The sequence below is a fragment of the Lissotriton helveticus genome, chromosome 12 (assembly GCF_964261635.1).
Source record: "Lissotriton helveticus chromosome 12, aLisHel1.1, whole genome shotgun sequence".
Taxonomy (NCBI): Eukaryota; Metazoa; Chordata; class Amphibia; order Caudata; family Salamandridae; genus Lissotriton; species Lissotriton helveticus.
Genome location: NC_136073.1, coordinates 419,026,426 through 419,049,399, shown reverse-complemented (window position 1 = coordinate 419,049,399; position 22,974 = coordinate 419,026,426).

Genomic DNA, 22,974 nt, shown 5'->3' with positions numbered 1-22,974 from the left:
TGACGAAGTTACCATGCAAATTGATCATGGATTAAGTCATGATAAGAAAGAGTGCTCATGTACGTCGTTGAAGCCTGTCCGACTGTACGTGAGTGGAGAAGCGGGAACTGGAAAAAGTTTCCTCATTAAAGCAATTTCATGCTATTTGCAGGAAAGGACAGAGTCATCGCTGTCTTGTGTTGTCACTGCTCCAACTGGACTGGCAGCACATAATATTAAAGGGATTACTTTACATCGTTTACTGATGCTGCCAGTGGAGCATGACAACAAATTACAATATCACAAGCTATCTGGAGATGCTTGTTTTGAAGTTTCAAGAATCTTGAGGAAAATGAAACTTCTTATCATTGACGAAGTAAGCATGGTTTCCAATGTCATGCTTGCTTTTGTGCATTTGAGGATGCAAGAAGTTCTCAAAACAGAGTATGATGTGTTATTTGGTGGCAAACACATCATTGTTTTCGGAGATCTTTTGCAGCTGACACCAGTGAAAGGGCAACCTGTGTTCAAAATGCTCACGCATGAAGATACCAGGAAGTGCCTAGGCAGCATTGGCAACGTCAATATATGGTTAAACTTCAATTATGCTGAACTGCATGAAAATATGCGTCAGGCGAAGGATGAAGTTTACAAGACTATTCTACAAGATGTTAGAATTGGAAAAGTGACCGAGCATGGGAAAGAAGCTTTACATGCACGATTACTGTCAAATTTATATCCAGAACAAGATGTTGTGCCTGAGAATATTTTTCAGAAAATTACTGAGAAGAAATCTGGAATATGTTTGATGCCAACTCTTGCAGAATGTGCCAAATTTAACAACAAAATGTTGCATTTAGAAAAGCAAGAGATTGTGAAACTGGAAGCTATTGATAGAGTAGAGCATATGGGATCAACAATTATTTTGTCTGAGAATCTGAAAACAAAATTGGATTCATTAGAGAAGAGTATATCTAAAACTGCAGGTTTTGAAAAGACTCTGAATGTGTGCTTGAACTGCCGTATAATTTTAAGAAGGAATTTACATGTTGAAAGAGGTCTGGTAAATGGATCAATGGGTAATGTTGTTGATTTTGTGAAATACAGAAATAGAGATGGAATTGAATTTTTAAAAATTAAATTTGATGGCATTGAGGAAGTACAGCTAATTGCTCGTTGTTCTGCTAGATTTTTGCTTGTAAAAGACTTATATGTTCGCCGTAAGCAGTTTCCTGTTTGCTTGGCATATGCGGTGACAATTCATAAATCGCAAGGTTTAAGCGTAGACAGTGCATTGGTGAATATTGGCAGTTCTGTGTTCAAGGAGGGTATGGCATATGTGGCATTGTCACGAGTTAGAACTTTATCGGGATTGTACTTGATTGAGTGTGATGTCACAAACATTTGTGCGGATCTAGATTGTGTTAAGGAATACAATAGGTTAAGAAGAGAGTATGCGCCACATTTGCCTCAGTATCCTTTGTTTGAGAAACGTGTGGTAGGCCGGAAACGAAGAAATGAGAACAATACTGGGGAGGTTCTAGCAAAAAGACAAAAAGTCAATGAACCTAAAATTACAAGCAGAAACAAAAAGGATTCTGTTGAAGATGTTGTTGGTTTTCAGTTTGAAAACAGTTCTGGTGTCAACTGCTATGCTAATGTAGTGGTAAATGTTTTATTTTCTCTAAAAAATGTAAAAGAAGAGATTGTGGTCAATTCTGATCAAAGATTTTGCAGTTTGTTAAATTCTGTGTTAGAGAAATGTACCACTGATAGAAGAAACATAGAAAGTGTGTCTGAAATTCGAAATCTGTTAGACAGATGTTCAGGCCAAACACAATTCTCTCAAAATATTCAGCAAGATTGTCAGGAGTTTTTAATGTATATGCTTGATGTATTACATGCTGAAGGTGTAGATGTAGATCAGCTGTTTGGGCTTTCTTATCAATGGCAGCATGACTGCGAGAACTGTATGGTATCAAGTACTACTAGTGTAGACTCAGAAAGATTTATATATTTAACTTTGCCAGACAGTAAATCAGTCTCTTTTAATAAGCTAGTAAAAGCAGCTGATCACAACATGGAGTGTAGCCAATGTAAATCTGAAATGATGTCCACATTATTTATACGAACATATGGCCAGTATGTCATTTTAATGTTCCAACGATGTAGGCCTGATGGAACAAAATTGACAACTTTAATTAAAAATTTTGTGGCTTCACAGTTGTCAATATCAGGAAGGACTTTTGTAACTGCAGCAATTATATATCATGACGGTCCTTCAACAACATCAGGACATTACACAGCTTATTTAAAGTCTAGAAACGGCTGGTCATTCTGCAATGATTCTGTTTTAATTTTCAAAAAAAAATTGCCGTATGACCTTAAAAACTCTTACCTGGTGTTTTTAAAACCAAAATTTTAGGGAAAGAATCTCGGGATGTGCTCTGTGGAATTTCAAGAAGTTCTAATGGCTCCTACACAATTTGGCCTTGAGGATAAGTGTAGTTCAGAGACATAACTTCTAACCATAGGACTGGACATTATGGAGAAATACGTGCACTTTGAATGAGTTCAGAAAAACTGTTTCTTTTTATAAACTAATTGAAGCAGCCAATCAAAACATGGAGTAGAGGGAATGTAAGTCTACAATGCTGTCTACTGTTTTACATTGCTTTGTGATTAAAAGTGATGTAGAGAATTAAATAATTGTAGTAGTCATAGGGGTAGTGTAAGTCTGCTTGTATCAGTGTCATAGGAAAAGTAGAACATGACTGAGCAAGAAGGGGAAGATATTACTATTCCAGGATTGTGAAAATGATCTTCAACATTTTAATTCTGAAAGTTGCGGAAATGCCAAATGACGGGATTGGCTTACAAGAAATCCAAGAGTTATCAATGGCTCTGACAAGATTTGGCCTTGTGGAAAATTGTGGTAGAGAGCAAGAAGTCATTTATTGCATGTAACGTGTTTTTAAAAACGATGGAGATTTTCTTTCAGAAAGTGGCGGGCTGAAAGTAATAACAGCACAAAAGAGTGTAAGCTGTTCATAGGACATCCTTGGACGTCATGGAAAGTAAGTTAACTTTAAGGAATTCTGAATTTTGATTCCTGATGTTGTATGGGTTTTTTAAACACAATCATTTTGATTGTGTTTTTTTTTCCCCGCTGTTACATGATGAATACCTTCAAGTCACTGTATTTAGTGAATTTTGATACATTCTGAGAACAGCAAAAATAAACCATTTAACATGTATAATTAATTCTGTACTGTTTGCATTTATGATGTATATGTAGAACTGAGTAGGAGGCATGGAGAAGGTGAGGCTTCTGTAAGTGTCAAAGTTGTTGCATTCAGTGCTGCACTTCTGCGTATTCTTTCATATGCTAGACTACATCTGCACAATGAGATACCTAAGCAAAGGAAACGAAAGTGATGTGATTGAGAAATGAGCAAAATAAATTGCACGTATTTCAATTACATCACCTGTGTTTCCTATCATTACGAATCACATTGTGCAGATCAAGTTTAGGTCTGTCCAGGGAAACATAGGAGGTTTCTACTTTGTTGAAGAGTGCAGTGGACATGACTCACTTCATTGGTAGACTTTCACAGATATTATCTCCTCTGTACACCTCAACAAGTGTAAATCTCATCTTGAACTCTGAGTAGGCCTCACCTCAAACAAACCTCTGGATAGGAGACATGTTATTGGAATTCTGAAGCGACACTTTTCTGAAACAAGAGCAATGAAAAAGATGCACCATGTTTTAAGATAGGCCTCACTTCATCTGTATCAAGATACTGTTAGTTTAAAATGTATATCTTTAGGACTGTGTAGGGGACCTGGAGAAGCAGAAGCTTCTGTCAGTGTCAAAGTTGTTGAAAAACTATTTGTCCTTCAATCTTTTCCCTTGTCTTTTGTAATTTTTAAATACATGTTTTAATATTTTTCAAATGTTTGTTCTCTCTTTCACAGATTGAAAGTATAAAAATAAAAAGTGAGTAATTTAACGGCAATTATAAGGTAAATAGTTGTACTCTTTTCGTTACATTTCTATCACATTCACCTACTATTAGATCCACTGCTTCACTTCTTTAACCCTCAGTTTCCTGCCTTTGCTACTTTCCTCATTCCTTTCTCTATTACCTACTTACTCAACTCCTTCCACTCTTTTTCTCAGTCCCTCTGTTCTCATAGTTCCTCAGTCTTGTTCACTCACTCCGTCTCTATTACTCTTAGTGTCTGTGAATTACTTTCCCACCTTTTTTTTTGGACCGCTTCCCGGGAAGTGGCCCGGTTCGCAAACCAGCAGCGTTACGGGAGTCCACCATTTTGTGTTTCGGTCGAATTAAGATACAAGATGGAGGACAAATAATGTTCAGAATGGGTAGAAGGGGGCACGGTAGATGTATCTTGACCCCCTTGGTTTTCTGAGGGTGGCTGAGGAGGACCATAGTTCTTCACTCTTGTTCACTCTCTCTGTTTCTATTAATGTCACTGTTTCTGACTGATCAAAAAAAAAATTTAAAAAAAAGAACAGTAACTATAAGGGAAGGAAACAGACAGTTATGTTAAAAGAAAGACAGCTATAGGGAGTAAACTAAGGATACTGTTACCCGCAATCCACTGCTGATGATGTTACTGACCATGTCATGAATGATGTAATATGTGACATCATCAGCAGTGGATTGTAGGTAACAGTATCTCTTGTTTACTCCCTAGAGCTGTCTTTCTTTTCACATAACTGTTTGTTTGCTTACCTTATACTTACTGTTCTTTTTTTTAAAAAATATTTTTTTTGGTTAGCTTCCGGTACGCGTACCGGGTAGCGCTCCGGGGAGCGAACTAAGAGAAATAGAGGTTGGCAGAGTTCCAAATATTCTACCAATTTTTTTATAACGGGGAGGTAGTTCTGAAAAGAACTTTTTTTTTTATGTTTTTGTTGTTTTATATTTTTTTTAGTATTTTTTGAACATTTTTTTACTTTTTTTGTATTTTCTGAACGTTTTTATATTTTTTTTGGTTTTTTTTTGGGGGGGGGGAACAAAAACGATCCATTGTAAAGGGCTCAACAGGAGCAACAAAAAAAAAAGAATTTATTTTTTGGGGCGTCTCGGACAAACATTAACATGATTCTGAATAGCTCTCATAATCAAAATGATGCTACTTTCCCTGTAGCAGATGAAATCGCCGCAGTGCACGCACACTTGCTTCACGTGCCCAAACAACATTTGAATGTTTGGGATCATCTCCCTCGCCTCTGGTCCCGACACCTCTGGAACAACCGATCTTCTTGCCATTGGGAGGGGATTTTGTTGCTCATCACGTAGCTGGGCAGCACTATAATTATTTGGGTGCCACCTACTCATATGCCGATGCATAGTGTGATTGCCGTAACTGTATTTTTTTTCAGTTCCCCTTGACAATCTATCACCGCATATACGGCAAAACACGTAGCGTGCATTCACTTTTTTTTGCCCCTCAGGAAATCTATAGAATTGCCAAATGTAATTCTCTTTTCGATTGTACCTCCTGGGCTCCTCTGGCAAAAACCTTGGCTCTTCCTCCTCTTCCTCCTCTTCCTGTTCTTCCTCTTCTTGCAAAATTACTTCAGCAGGTGGTCCTCTCTTATTTGGATTTGGTGGAGGTGGTGGGTTAGAACCAGCTGAAGCTACTAATGAAGCCATGTCAAAGTGTAAATAAAGGGTCTTTCTCTCACCAAGATGAAAGTCAGAGTGAGGAAAGAAGGAGGGGTTTTCATCATTTGGGAAAAGCAAAAGTTCTAAACCAATGAAAAGTGTTCATTTTAGATCACATTACCTAGTATTACATCATTAGGAAACCAAAAGTGAAATGAACCAATGAAAAGTGTTATTACCGAGTCACATGACCTGCTGTGTTTACGTTACGCGGTCGGCGCCGCGCCGCGGATCGCTTCCGGTTCGCGTACCGCTGCGCTTCCGGGTACGCGAACGTAGCACGTCATATGACGTATCACGCGAGAACGCGAAACGTCATGCTGACGTGACGCGTCACGATGTTGTTTTCTAACGCGAGAGGTGCGCAAACGGAACGTTTACCGGTTCGCGGACCGGGTCGCGGCTCCGAATTGAGCTAACGGGAAGCTAACCGGTTCGCGTACCGGGAGCGAAACAATAAAAATAATAAAAAAAAATTGTATTAAAAACATGTAAAAAATATTTTTCGATTTAAAGAAGAATACATTGTAAAGGTTTTGATATTTGCTATTAAAAAACCATTGAAATTCACTGAAAAATCCATAGGTTATAGACCATATATAGTTAGGAATTAGCATTTACAAAACCTTGAAAATTCACTGAAAAAACCATAGGTTATAGACCATATATAGTTAGGAATTAGCATTTAAAAAACCTTATTTTACTCACACAAAACCATTGAAATTCCATATATAGTTAGTTGCACTAACTATATATCGCGCACCCGCAATCCACTGCTGATGATGTCACATATTACATCATTCATGACATGGTCAGTGACATCACTGATGACATCACTGATGACATCTCAAATGACATCACTGATGACATCACTGATGACATCTCATTTGACATCAATGACCACATCACTGATGATATCATTCATGTGACAATACAATGCATCTCCTCACATTTTAATATAACCTCTGTTTCACCCAGTGTTAAATACAGAGTATAATTTTTGAAACCATTGACACACCAATACTAGTTACTACATACGTACTCACTGATTCCTACGTCTACACACACATTCACTCATTCACCCATACAATCATTCATACATACAATCACTCATCTTTACAACACTATCATATGCACTCATACACCTATGCAGACACTCACACACTGCCACTCATCCATGGAGTTACTCACACACCTAGTCAGTCCTGTAAAGAATCAATCACACTTCCATTTCCTCATCTATACAGTTAAACACAGAACACCATACTTCAGTGACATCACTGATGACATCACTGATGACATCTCAAATGACATCACTGATGACATCTCAAATGACATCACTGATGACATCATGACACACCAATACCAGTTACTACATACGCACTCACTGATTCCTACGTCTACACACACATTCACTCATTCACCCATGCAATCACTCATACATACAGTCACTCATTATTACAACACTATCATATGCACTCATACACCTAGTCAGTCCTGTGAAGAATCAATCACACTTCGATTTCCTCATCTATACAGTTAAACACAGAACACCATACTTTTCACACATATACTAACACATACTTACTCTCTTATACAATCACTGATACAAGTACACATTGATATGCACAGAGTCACACACCTCCCAGCCAGCCACACACACACTCAGTCTTCCATACATCCACTCATTCTTCAATATGTAAAACATATTTAAACTTTACAAAAACACACAGACACTAGATGATGTCATCAGTGATGTCATTTGAGATGTCATCAGTGATGTCATCAGTGATGTCATTTGAGATGTCATCAGTGATGTCATCAGTGATGTCACTGACCATGTCATGAATGATGTAATATGTGACATCATCAGCAGTGGATTGCGGGTGCGCGATATATAGTTAGTGCAACTAACTATATATGGAATTTCAATGGTTTTGTGTGAGTAAAATAAGGTTTTTTAAATGCTAATTCCTAACTATATATGGTCTATAACCTATGGTTTTTTCAGTGAATTTTCAAGGTTTTGTAAATGCTAATTCCTAACTATATATGGTCTATAACCTATGGTTTTTTCAGTGAATATATATATATATATATATAAATGCCAAGCTGTTTTGAAGAATGAGTGTGTATGTATAAGTGTCTGAATGGATGGTTTAGTAGGTGTGTGACTGATTGTATAAGTGATTGATTAAGCATGTCTTACTGAATGCATGGGTTAGTAAGTAAACTGTGTAAATGTCTGTATCAGTCTGTCAATTGGTGTATAAGCGGCTGCATGGGTTGGTGAGGAGCTACATGACTGTCTATACGGGTTATTGATTGGTTGTTGGAGTATCTGTATGGGTGCCTGAGTATATTTGTGAGTGGGTGGGGTGGATGACTCTGTGCATAGATGTGTGAGTGGGTGATTCACTGGGTCTATGGGCTCAAGAGTGCATCTGTGAAGGGCTGTATGGGTGGGTGAGTGTATGTATGGGTGTGTTGGTGAGTGAATGGATGTCCTAGTGGTATATGTGTGAGTAACTACATATGTGAAAGGCAGTATATGTGAGTGAGGGATATATAAATGACTATACATGAGAGTGAGTGATTGTGAGAGTGGCTGTATGAATGAGTGTCTGCTTGTATGAGTGATTGTGTAAGATAGTTAGTATGTCTTAGTATGTGTAAAAATAAGTGAGGTGGTCTGTGTATAACTGTATAGGTGAGTAAATGGGTGTGATTGATTCTTTGTATGGCTGAGGAGGTGTGTGATTATATATGATAGTGCTGTATTGATGAGTGACTGTATGTATAAGTTACTGCATGGGTGAATGAGTGGATGTGTGTAGACCTAAGAATCAGTGAGTGCATATATAGTAACTGGTATTGGTGTGTCTATGGTTTTGAAAATGGTAGTCTGTATTTTAGAGTGGGTGTATCAAAGGTTATATTAGGGTGTAAGGAGGTGCATCAGATTATCACATGAATGATGTCATCATTGATGTCATCAGTGACGTCATTTGAGATGGCATCAGTGATGTCATCAGTGATGTCACTGACCATGTCATGAGTGAGGTAATATGTGACGTCATCAACAGTGCATTGCGGGGGTGCGAGTTATAGTTAGCTCTACTAACTATAACAGCCGAATTTCTCTGGTTTTGTACGAGTGAAATGTCCAACTAACTATAACGTCCTTTAAACATGTGTTTTTTTCAGTGAATTCCTAAGGATTTTTAAATGCCAATTTCTAAGTATAACGTTCCTGAAACCTATGTTTTTTTCAGTGAATTTCAAAGGGTTTTTACATTCCAATTTCTAACTATAACATAGCAGTCGCATTTGCAGAGTGGTGGAGAAAGGTGAGCGTGGCCTTCAAACACCTTTTAGCAATCCCATTGTATGGGATGTAGCGGAGGTAACAGGAGGGATAGTTAGCCCCCAAAGTCAACCTTGGGGACAAACTACCCCTTTTATTACCTCCAGTTTGTCTCACACAGCAGGATTGCTAACTTGTTATATCAGGCCCTGCCTCCTCCCTGCACCAATGTGCAAACACGCCCCCTGGCGTGTTGTAAGTTGGGGATTAAGTCCCCTTGAATCCTGTCCCTGGGAGCCAACTAGCCCACCACGTACCTCCAGTAAGCACCACAGAGCTGTGTTGAGAGGTGTAAAAGGGGGCATGGCCTCAAACTACCTCTCTGCAATGCAGCTCTGTGGCGCTTACTGGAGGTACCTGGTGGGCTACTTGACCCCCAGGGACCCTCAGGATTGAAGGGGACCTAATCCTCCAATTTACTACGCAGCGGGGGCACATTTGCAGGCTTGGTATGTCAGGCCCCGTCCCCTCCCTGCACAACTGTGTAAATGCGCCCCCTGGCACATTGTAAGTTGGGGGATTAAGTCCCCTTGCATCCTGAGGGTCCCTGGGGGCCAACTAGCCCACCAGGTACCTCCAGTAAGTGCCACAGAGGTATGTTCGAGAGAGGTGTAAAAAGGGGCATGGCCTCGAACCACCTCTCTGCAACGCAGCTCTGTGGTGCTTACTGGAGTTACCTGGTGGGCTACTTGGCCCCAGGGACCCTCAGGATTGAAGGGGACTTAATCCCCCAATTTACAACGCACCACGGGGTACATTTGCACACTTGTTATGTCAGTCCGTGCTCCCTCCCTGCACTACCGTGCAAACGTGCACTCTGGCATGTTGTAAGTTGGGAGATTAAGTCCCCTTTAATCCTAAGGGTCCCTGGGGGCCAACTAGCCCACCACGTACCTCCAGTAAGTACCACAGAGCTGGGTTGCAGAGTGGTGTAAAAATGGGCATGGCCTCAGACTACCTCTCTGCAACGCAGCTCTGTGGCACACACACTGGAGGTACCTGGTGGGCTAGTTGGCCCCCAGGGACTTTCAGTATTCAAGGGGAACTAATTCCCAAACTAACAACGCGCCAAGGAGTGCATTTGCAGTGTGGTGGAGAAAGGGGGCGTGGCCTACGGCTAGATGCCAGCTTTTTAAATAATATTTTTTTTTTCAAGGAGGCTGTGTGTCCCTCCTACTTTTACATTTTTGGGGCCCCCAGGGCATGACCCCTTTCTCTTAATAAAAAAAAATCGGGAAAGGAGCCGCATGGCCATCCCCCCGGTCGTTCTTTTTTTTCATTACATTTTTTGGGGGGTAGCCGGGTGGCCCCCGGCCTCAGTCCAATTATGGCCCAGGGGACCCAAAACAAGGGGATGGCCTTTCCTTTTTTTTTCACAGTGGAGGGGGCTGCGTGGCCCCCTTCCCAGGCCACTTCTGGCACCTGGGACCCACTCCCCAGGGCCTGGTCACTCCGTTGGGGACCATGGGGGAGCCCCAATGCCCCCACGGTCCCGCTTGCTCCATGCCTCCTGCAGGAGCCGGCATTGCTTTTGAGCAAGGTGAGCTGCTAACATGCAGCTCCCCTTACTCAAAAGCAATCCTGCTTTGCTTTATTGAAGCAAGAGCAGGTTTCCCTGCTCTCGCTTCAATGAAGCAGAGCAGAGTTTGCTATGGCAGGTCGGGAACCGAGCAGCTCCCGCCCTGCCATAGCAAACAGTAATGTCCCAGAGGTGGGCACCCCGGGACACAGCAGGTACCGGCCCTGGGGGATGGCGGTCCCCAGGGCCATCAAGGGCTCCTGGAGGGGGGAAGTGCAGCCCCCCTCCCTCCATCTCAAAGCCACAGGGAGGTGGTTGTCCCAGGGGCTAGAGGGGGCCCACGGGGCCCCCGCAAATAATTCAAGTAAGCCCCGGGGAGGTGGCAAACCCGGGGTTAGGGGGTTCCATGAGGACCCCCACACTATTTTTTTTTTTAGGTACAAACCCCAGGGAGGTGACGGTCCCCTGGGCATCGGGGGGTCGTGTACCCCCTAGCACATATTTAAGAAAATCTCCAGGGGTGGCGGTCCCTGGGGCTTGGGGAGGGCCTGAAAGACCCCCCACATAATAACAAAAAAGACCCAGGGAGGTGGCGGTGAAAGGAGCTGCAGGAGGGCCGTGTGCCCTCCTGCATATAATTTACAAAGCCGCGGGAAGTGGCTGTCCCTGGGGCTGCAGGGGCCCCCACGGGCCCCCACTATTGTTTTTGGGGCATTGCCCCCGGGACCTGTCCCACCTGGGGGCCTCATTAAAATGAATGCTTATTTTGGCCCTGGGGGTCCTTGTGGGACACACTGACCAGCCTTAGGGGGGTCAAGGTGTTTCTACCCTGCCCGCTTTTCTGCTTTTTAACCCCTTTATTACTGTTTTCTTGTCACTCAGTTCTACAGAGTCACAAGATGGCTTCCAACACTTCTCGGTTTGGAGTGTTGGCAACCAATCAGAGTGAAGTTTGTGCCCGGGAGAGTTCGCGAACCCTTCTCGGTGCTCAGATATCGATATTTTTTCTTTTTCTAATTTATCATGAACTACTGAACGAATTTACTCCATTTAATAAACAAAAGTCTCTTTCTGAACCAAGACCTACCTTTTTGCCAAATTTGGTGTAATTCCGTTCAACAGTTCGGGCTGTAGCTTTGTCTAAAGTTTCCTATGGAAATTAACATGGGGAAAATGCATTTTGGGCCCCCTTTTTTCTTGGCCCCCGCTTGACGAATCACCCCGAAACTGTCAAGACAGGAGCTTACCGGAGCGCCCCACTAGTTTTGAAAATTTCGCGAGGATTTGTTAAACGACGCCAAAGTTATTGGGAAAACTAAAAATGCTTTTCCTATGGAAACTAGGTCCTAACTATAACACCCTACTGGCAACCGCCAGTAGAGAACTCTGGGTAGTTCTCAAGTTTAGGTGGAAAGCAGCACCTGTATAGAGCACTCTCAACACCAGCGACACTCTAGATCTGCTCACCTCAAATGTCTGCTTTTCTATCAAAATCTTTAAGCATAAGATTAGCACAGTGCTCTCCACGCCGAGATAGAAAGGGCCAAAGTCTTTTGCAATTTCTACAGCAAATTCTTTAAGCATAGGACTAGTACAGTGCTGTCCATGCCAAGTTGTAAAATGACAAAAGCCATTTACCACTCCAGGCATCCCAAAGTCAGTTTCCGGCTTCCTTTTTGTGTTGGACAGTCCGAGTCGGACAGTCTGTCTCAATCTGATATTTTAATACGTCGGTCAGAAATGCGGTCCATAGAGCTGTACAATTTGGCTTCTACTGACTCAGAGTTTCCGAATGCCAGTCGGAACCGATTTGAAATGATCCAACGGTTACCTTTCCATCATAATCGGTCGGTCAAAAATGCGTACCAATGCGGTTTAGGAAAATCAAAATGCCGTTCGGAGCCTTTCCCACCAACATCGTATTCAGGCCCTAAATGTATAGCAAATGCCTTCTGCATTTGCCACCACTTACAAATTAATTTGCGTCAATGGTTCTTAATATTTTGCTTGAACTCATTTTTCACTGTTCAGCAAGAGATGGATAATACATCACAATAATGACACTCCAGGGGTCTAATACTCTATGTCTTCATGCGTTCAACTTTTAATGACTGTGTGCTGCATGTGTTGGGACTGTGGAGTGGAGTGAAGAGTGAAGGCTGACAGGACCCACATATGAGTGCGCTTCAGAATCCATATTCTTCCAACATATTAACTCCCTTTTCTTCCATGTCCTAGAGCTACCCAGCAAACAGTTGAGGGCAAATGTTAACCTAATGTTTTGTGGCAATTAGGTCATCTTTGCAGCTTTATTACATTAGGCAAAATATCTAATTAATTGGTTGATATACATGTTTGGTAGATGATTTACATAAATCTCTCCCCCTAAACTGGTGCAGTCCTCAATCTAGTTCTACTAGGCTTACCATCCTGCAGTAGCAGTAGTTTGATTCCCTCATAAAAGAGATACGGTATAAAAAAGTATTCATCAGGAGAAAAATACATTTGATGACAGGTGCTTGCTGAAAGATTCCTGAAAGTGAGACCTAGGGAAGTTAATCAGAGAAACACCTGTGCACAGCTATCAAGGGATGTGATGAGAAACATAAAAATAGGTGACATTAATTGCTTGCTCACAGACCTGTCAGGAACACTTAGAGTAACATGTATATAGAAATACAGGATTCTGGTGTGAGTCTTCCATTGATCGCATTCTTTCAGTTAGCATGCCTCCTATCACTCCAGGGAGTGATCTTAGAACAAAACCCGCCTACTTAGGTTTTCTACTGATGGAGAGGGAGCAACTTCATTTTGATAGTAGAAATGCAATCCTATCACCTGGCAAAATCCTCAGAATAGTGTCTTGTGGGACTGTTATACTCCCTGTCATGTGAACGTCTGTATGGTTTGGAGAGAACCCACTTTGGGAACTTGTCCGGGTTAGTTTTGGACTTCTCAACAGTCACTGCGAAGAATGGGTGATATTGATGTAGTACTTAGCTGTAGTATATTAAATATACCCTGTACATCAGCCAAAGGTAAATTATTCAGCATTATTACATGTATTAGATTGAAAAGTGAAAGTTAACTGTTGTCCTCAGTTTGAAGAGCAATGTCCAACTCAAGTAATTACATTTTTTCCTGCTAAGGCAATGAAACAGTAAATATTCAGTGGTGTGACAGTCACCATCATATTTACGAAGCATTGTTCCATACTGTATGACAGTACATAAATCCTCATCCACTGCCATCTCCTGCTTATTATTTTCAAATAAACATTCATCTGAGCCAGTGTTTGATTGCCAGGTTGCTCTATGACGATGCAAAAAATGAATGCTCTAGTTTTGTTATTTCATTCCTCCACCACTCAACTTTAGAGGTGGCGAAATAACATACTTTTCTTCATATAGAAAATATAAATCCCAAAAGAAATACATGTAACATGCATGTTAAATGAGGGTCATCCCCTTCAAGAAATGCATCCATTAGTTCTGGCCTCATATATAACATTAACAAATATTGAGTGTATTCGTTTTCCAGTTTTTATGTGATACAGAGAACATTGTCCGAATTTATGGTTGTGGCACATATCCATGTTTTCTCAATTCTTGTGAGGCATTTTCTGCTCTAACCATGTGTCCCACTAAAGAAAATGTTTATCATAAGGAACACCCAAAATACGTGTGATGCACATTTTCCAATAATCAGGATAAGATTACATTAAACCTATTGAATACAAACTATGCAACTCTCTACTCAGATTGACTTGAATTGGACAGATTGAAAGTCATACTGTTGGGTCTTTTTCTTTGCTAAAAATGTTAAAGTTAGCTACATATAAAGGCATTTCACAGCAGAATTGAATACAGTTATTTCCACCCATATTAAAGAAATACATATTTTAGAATTAACCTGAGCCTTCATTTTCCTAATTTAATTTAATTGTAATTGTTTAATGCAAATCAGCCCAGAATTATGCTGATCATTACCTATTTATGAGGAGGTTTGAGTGTTGCATCACGTTTACACCACACAACGTGATTTACATGCATGACACAAACTAAGATTTATGAAGCCACAAAAGCCACGTTACGAGGCCCTGACTGGCCCTTTAATCTGGAGTAATGCAACACATCGCAAATCACTGCATTGCATTTTCTCTGCCCTGGGAAGGCATTCAATGGGCAGTGTGTTGGTGTTCCCATGCAACTCCCATGATTTCTGACATATTTATAGATTTACCACAACTGGTAAACCTGGGAATGCACCAAAAAGTTATGCCTTTCTAGGGAAGCGGTAACAACAATGAATACTTATACTTCTCCTTGTTTCCTCTTCTTTCTATGCGTGCTACATTCTGCAGCACACATAGTAGGAGGAATGTGCATCTCAGGGTTGTTTTTGTGCAGTAAAGTACCCCTTCCTTCACAGAAACTATCCTGCCTGCAACATAGGCTCCCTTACACCATGGTGCAAGAATATCTGTGCTGGCACTATGTAGCCTACAGTGCACAAGATTATGGGAAAGGGCAGGAATGCACCATATTGACGTAAACAACTCACATTCCTGCCCTTTCACTGTCATGCAGCACAGCATGAGACTAGCTGAGCTGTGCTGCACTACATAACTTTTTCATAAATAGGTTCCTTGGTTGTGAATCTGTGATCCTGAAGTGAGCACAGAAGTGTGAATCTCCTAGCACTTCCCTGTATTTGCAGTCCTGACACATCACTCCATCACTGCTGGAGCAACCCTGTAATTACATCCTGGGTGTGAAGTAAAATTGCAATTGCTGACGTTCTAGGTGATCCCAGTGAAAAAATGGAAATATCTGTGGGGACGCTCGTTGTGGAAAACACTTGATCCTGTTCCTGCATGTGCCAGCTCAGTTATTGATATACACTATATTTGGGCAGTGAGGACTCACTGCGTTTTGACCCCCACTTAGGTCACTGCCAATGGCTATCATATATAAACCTGACATCCATGCTGAGAGCTAGGGCTGTGATTACACCAACACCAGCGGCCCACTCACCTATGAATTAGGAGGGGCAATGGATTGAGATTATCCCTTGCCTCAACCTTCCTGAAGTCTTGGTGTGTCTAGTTAGAGCTGCTGTAAGTGACTGAGGATGAAGACATTAATTGCTTTGTTTGATGGTGGGCATCTAGCCCACACTGCCCTCTCTTGTTTAAAGTACATAATTTACTGTACCTTTGTCGTTATAGTAGAAACTGATGTGGCTTGCATCTTGATCTCTCTGTGATTCTTTAACCTGGTGTGCACTTTTCTTCCAAAGCTGGAGCCTTGGCCTACATGCTGCACTGGGTTACCTGGAAGGGACCTTTCTAATATTTAACACAGCTTTTGAGCTACATTTACCCACCTGACCTCTTGTGCACAGTACTACTGCCAACTCTAATGGTTTGAGGGGATGTGGTCTTTTGCTGAGGTGGCCCTATCCACAAGAGGAAATGGCAGAGTCAAAACATCCATAGAAGACTGCCCAGTCCAGTCTTCTTGACAAATATACCTTTTGGCAATGAAGCAGGTCTGCATATCCCAGACACTAACTGGGCCCTAACTAGTGCTATCCTAAGATAAGGCTACACACAAACAGATATTGTCTACGATACGGGCTAATCATGCATTCTAATCCAAGCAAATTGCTACATTTGCCTTGAGTGTGGACCATATAGAGTCCAGAATTGGCTTGATGGATTTCCATTTTTAGATGGAGAATATTAGATTATGAACAGAGTCAGATGATGTGATAGGAATGAAAAAACAATGGAATGCTAGAAAAGGAGCTAAAACACTTCACAGACCAGTAGGGATGACCCTGACATAAACATGTTTGCATACATGGATTTCCAGAAGCAGCTGACAAGGGAGGACTTTGTGGGACAGTTGTTTCACTTGCTGTTGGAGAAGCTCATCTTGTTCACTCGTTTCCTTCTTGATCGGGCCCATAACTCAGTAGACTCACTTTCCCCTCCTTAGGCCTCCATGCCTGATCATTTTTGGGTTCATGTACAGGATAGAAATACTCCGGGTCGCACATTCAAAATTACAGATCCGTTATGACAATGCTTTTCCTGAGTACAATCCATTAGTGTACGACCAGACACTCATTCAATGAATTCAAGTGAATCATTAGGACCAAAGACATCCCATGCTTAGTTGCAAGTAACGAGACTCAGTGTTTCAATTACCTAGGTCACTGTTAAGTTTTCTGAACATTTATATAGTACTGGAAAATAGAACATAGTCAGAATAAGCTCTGGGACTACCTTAATGGCCTCTTCCATATTCATAAAGGTATGGCAGGATTCGTGTCCCCTGCTCAAAATCTACCAATAAGAAAACAACTACTCTTCTCCTCAATACTCAGACTAAATCAGGGGCTGTAGAAATTAAATATGATACTCGACTCACCCAATGGCACTCTGACCCAAAATGTTCTTTACAACCTATGTTTTATAGTGATATCAGTGAGTCATTTGAGACCCTGGTTGTAGGCATGTTTTGGAGCCTGGTTAACTCTCTGGTGCTGCCCAACATCTATTGCCCATATAGCCTCTGTTGACTTTATATTCACACAACAAATTTCTTTTAGTAAGTGGAACAAAGATTAGTAAGGACCAAAAAACGGTGGGGCTCTTTAGGATGGTGGTTGGACTGCCACAAACAGCATTATGATGCTGTCGGCTGGACCGCATCAGTTGGAGGGACCAACCGATGCACCCAACAGGCTCAAGGTGTCCGTCAGGTTGTTGGTCAAATAGTATTCCCTACAAATGGGGTGGTGCCTGTGCAGGCACCGCCATAGGGATTACAATGTCCCTTTCCATCAGCTGTTCCATGATGGTTTGACTGCCATGGAAAGTCTGACAGAAAGGGACTCATGATGTGATGTCATGAGTGATGTCACTGACCATCTCATGAGTGATGTAATATGTGACGTCATCAGCAGTGCATTGCACGCGCAAGTTAGAGTGAGTCCAACTAACTATAACGTGGGAATTTCAATGGTTTTATGCGAGTAAAACGTCCAGCTAACTATAACTGGTGTAAAACCTATGTTTTTTTCAGTGAATTTAATAGGTTTTTAAAATGCTAATTCCTAACTATAACTGGTGTGAAACCTATGGTTTTTTCATTAAATTTCATAGGTTTTTTAAATGCTAATTCCTAACTATAACTGGTGTGAAACCTATGGTTTTTTCTGTGAATTTCTTAGGTTTTTTAAATGCTAATTCCTAACTATATGTATGGGAGATTGAGTGTGTGTGGGGGTGGCTGGGAGGTGTGTGACTTTGTGCATTGATTTGTGAGCAGTTGATTCACTAGGTGTATGAGTTCAAGAGTGCATGTGGAAACAGCTACATGGGCGGTTGACTGTGTGCATGAGTGTATTGAAGAGTGAATGGATATCTGAATGCTACATGTCATAGTAAGTACATATGTAAAACACAGTACATGTGAGAGTTGGCATATATAAATAACTGTGCATGAGAGTCAGTGAATGTGTGAGTGGCTGTATGGATCATTGTGAACTTGTATCAGGGATTGTATAAGCGAGTAAATATGTGTTAGTATATGTTTGAATAGGTAAGGTGTGTATAACTGTATAGTTGAGGAAATGGAGGTGAGATTGATTCTTTGCATGACTGACTAGGTGTGTGAGTAACTTCATAGATGAGTGACAGTGTGTGAGTGTCTGTATACACTGAGTGTATCTAAGGTTATATTAGAGTCTGAAGAGGTTCATCGTATTAGCACAAGAATGATGTCATCAGTGATGTGATCAATGATGTCAAATGAGATGTCATCAGTGATGTCATTTAAGATGTCATTAGTGATGTCATCAGTGATGCAATTTGAGATGTCATCAGTGATGTCAGCAATAATGTCTCTGACCATGTCATGAATGATGTAATATAGGACATCATCAGCAGTGGATTGCGGGTGCGCGAAATATATAGTTAGTGCAACTAACTATATATGGAAATTTCATTGGTTTTGTATGATTAAAATATTCACCTAACTATATATGATCTCAAACCTATGGTTTTTTCTGTGAATTTCAATGGTTTTTATTAGCAAATATCAATAGCTGTAAAATAGATACTTCATTAAAAATTTAAATGAATAATGTATTTTATATTTTTTTAAACAATTTTTTTTGTTTAATTAATTTATTTATTTTTAAATTTTTGCCCTGGTGCGCTCCCGTTACGTGCACCGGGCAGTGCCCCGGTAAGCGCAACTCTATTCAGCGCCCCGGTGCGCGTAACGGTGAGCGCAATTGCCACGAACGAAAACAACATCGTGACGCGCCGCGTAAGCGTGATGTATCGCGTAACCGCGTGATGCGTTCTTTCGGCATGCTGCGTAAACGCACCCGGAAGCGCTCCGTGGCGCGACCCAGAGCGCGAAACGTAAGCGCGCCGGGGCGCGTAGCGTAAGCGCGTCGGGACATGTGACCTGAAAATAACACTTTTCATTGGTTCTCAACTTTTTTTTTTCTCCAAATGAAGAAAGCCCCCTCCTTTTTTCCTCATTCTTACTTTCTTCTTTGAGAAAGCAAGAGCTATTTGTGAGCAGAGAAATGGCTTCAGTAGTAGCTGCTGCTGGTGCACCCCCACCACCACCACCACCACCCAGAAAGGAAGGTCCACCACCCCAGATCCTTCCAGGAGTTGAAGAAGAGGAGAAAGAAGATGATGAGGAGGAACAGCCTAGGAGATTCTTGCGGGAAGAACCTAGGGAAAGGCATGTGAAAGTGCAGTTTATATGGAATTACTTCTCCATCCCTGCTGGGCAAAAAAAAGTGAATGCCCCACATGTCACCTGTTTGATTTGCGACAAAGTCCTCTCCAGGGGCAACCCAAATAAAAAGTATTCCTTTGGGAATTATACAATGATCCGCCACATGGAGAGGTGGCATCCTATTAATTTGGCACAGGCTGAGGTACGGGACATGCTTCAGAAGAACAGAGATCCTCAGGCCAGCACCTCCACAGGTGAATTTTCGGTTGCAGCACCAGAAGGGCGCCAAATGATGCCAAACATACAAAAAAAATTTGGTGAATTAAAGTTTGTCTGCATTTTTTGTGGAAAGACCCTCTGCTACGGGCAACTAAGTATTTCCCTCATTAATGATGCTGTAGACAACCACCACTGCAGCAAGAAAAGAAAGCAGTAGCTTTTTTTTTTATTTTTTGCTCCTGTCGAGCCACTGTAATTTCCAGTTTTTTGTTTCTTCCCTAAAAAAATATAATATAGTTCATAAAAACCAAATAAAACAAAAAATGTTCATAAAAAATATATATATATATAAAACAACAAAAAGAATTAAAAAAAAGTTCTTATCAGAACTACCTCACATTTATAAAATTAAACCTATATTTTTAAAGGATCTTTGTCAATTTTTTCTCCTTAGGGTACGCGTACCGGGGCGCACCCCCCAAAAAAAAATAAGTAAAAATTAATGAAACAGTTAGCATGAGGAAAGGACACAAACAGAGTTATGTTAAGAGAAAAAGAGCTACAAGATGACCACAGAGGGATTGTTTATTACATAGTAAAAAATTAGAGAAGGTGTAATTGGATGAAAGTGAAAAAAGTAAAATGACTAAAGGAGCGAAAGAAAAGAAGAGAGAGGAAGAACACTAAAGTAGAGATAGTGTGAGACTCTGATTGGCTGTTAAAAGAAAAAGAAAGGAGAGTAAAAAATGGAGAATGAAGGGAAGTGGCTGAATCACGACAATGAGGAAAAGTGAGAAAAGACCAGGTAGTATAAGTAAAGAGGGGTGAAAGAGGGAGAAAAATTGAATTACGAAAACACATGTGGAGTGACAAAGAGAAAGGACAAAGAGAGTAAAGGAAACAGTACCTGAATGGGCTTTAGTAACACAGCAAAAAAAGATAAGTAATGCAGTGTGTGTAGGGAGTCAGTGGGTGTAGGTCGCAGTGTGGGTGTGTAAGGTGTGTCTGTGGGTGTGGCTGTGTGGATTGTTTTGGTGTGGGTGGAGGTGAGGGTGTGTGAAATATGTGTGAGGAGTGTATGAGTGTGGGGTGTATATGTGTTCGATGTATGTGTGTGTATGGAATGTGTGTGTGTGTTTCAGGAGTGTGTGTGGGGGGATTTTTTGTGTGTATGAGGTGTGTGTGTGTGGTGTGTGGGGTGTATGTTACAGGTGTGTGTATGTGATGGAATGAGGATGAGGTATATGTGTAGGAGTAAGGTAAAAAGAATGAGTGAAGAAGCAAAGGAAGGGATTAGAGGGTAAGTAAAGTAAAGAAAAGGGATTGAAAGAAGTTGAATATGAGATGGGAAATCGGAAAAGGGGAGTAAACATGTAGAATAAGAATAAGTGAGTGAAGCAGAGTAAAGACACAGGAGTGTGGTAGATTAAGAAAATGTTAGTGAGCTTAAAGCAAAGGGTGATCACAAACTACATTTTTTTAGTCATACTTACCATATAATAAATACATTTTTTAACTACACTTTGTATCTGTGAAAGAGAGAAGAAAAAATAAGTTATAATTAGTAAAATATGTATTTTAAATTAAAAGATCCAAATGAAGAGGTTAAAAATCATAACGCTCTATTTAGAAATAAAGTTAGAGTGAAGAACACAGAAAGGGAAATAAACTAAGGTAGAAGGACAAAAAGAGGGAAAAAGAAATAGAAGGAGAGCAAATTACAAAGAGTAAGGCATATAGATTCACTGAGAAAAAGAAAGAGAAGAACAGAGAAATGAAATGAAGGTAAGAAAGATACTAAAACAATGTGAGTTACCAAAACTAAATCAGGAAACAGTAGTAAGTAAAAAGATAATGACTGAGACAGAAAACAGTCTAATTAAGGATGCATTTAGAAGAATGAGGAATACAAGATAACTGAGAGTAAATTAAGAACAGTCATAGAGTGAAAGGATGAAGGGAGACAGGATAATATACAACGATTGAGGAAAATGGACTGAGAAAGTTATAAGGTAGACACACTAAGAGAAAAACTGAGTGAGGTGGAGTACAATGAGTGAGAAAAGGAAATGAGTAAGTGAGCAAAAAGAAGGAAAGAGAGGAGAAGACGACTAAAACAGTGGTACTGAGAAAAAATAATTTGGTGATGAAAGTAAAGAGAAGGACATTGAAAGAAAGGAAATGAGGAATAATAATGGAACCAGAGTAAAAGAAATGGGATGAAGAATGATGAGAAAGGAGCAGTGAAGTTGTTGTAAAAGAAGTGATAGAAGGTAGATAAACACAAGTGAACATAACACAAGTAGAGTGAGGCACTGAGGACATAGAAGTAGTGAACGAAAAACAGAGAGAAGAGGTCAAAAGTAAGGAGCAAACAAAGATAAGCTAAGGAGAGTGGGTGATTTATAGTGATAGAGTGCAATAATACTGCTGAGTGAGTAAACAGGAATTACTAAAAGAGCAAAGGAGGAAAATACGGAAAAGAGAGGTAAAGCAGAAAGACTGAAAGCTGAAAAGTTAAGCAAGGGAGAGACGGGATACACACAGTTGAAATGAAAATGAGGGGTTGTCAAAGAAGTGGAGTAAGGGAACGGGGGTTACAGAGAGTGAGAGAAAGACATTATAAGTGAGTAAAAAGAGCTGAAAGAGGATGGAAAAAGGAAAGTAAATGTCAGAGAATGGGAATACAATTTAATTTACACAATCCAAAGTATAAAATAACTTGTACAACATGTTACAAAGTTTATTTTTGCTGTTCTCAGAATATATTGAATTTCACTTAAAAGAGTGAGTTCAAATTACTCATCATATGACAGCGGGAAAAAAAAACACAATCTAAAAGATTGTGTTTTAAAAAAAACCTTAGATACTGACAAATGACAAATGTACGCTAAAGTTAGATTGACTTACTTTTCCTTGAGGCCAAATACTGTATCATGGTGGTCCTTTTCTCGTTGGAAAGTACTTTGCTGTTCACTTAAAAATCCATTTCATCGACTTTCTAGAAGAAAAGCTCCAAGAACATCTGAAATATTTTCAATATTTTCATATACTCCTTTTTTCAGTCTTGACTCTTTACTCATTCCTGCACCTTTCCATTTGGCCAAATAGTGTCAGATGTATGAGTATATGTTCAAATTAATTCTAAGGCACTCTGAAATGATCTTTTTCCCGACGTTCTGAAAGAAAGGCTCTACAACATTTTCACAATATTTAATTATTTGTATAACCATCTCTGACTCACTCATGTTCATCATTTTGTATAATACTAACTTCACTTATTATGAGATCCAATATGACAAGTCAATTTTGTATATTGCCTGGAACACTTTTACTCAGAATATATTTTTAAACAGCAAAATAACCTTTATGAACTACTCCCGTATTCATATGCCAATTACTTTTACC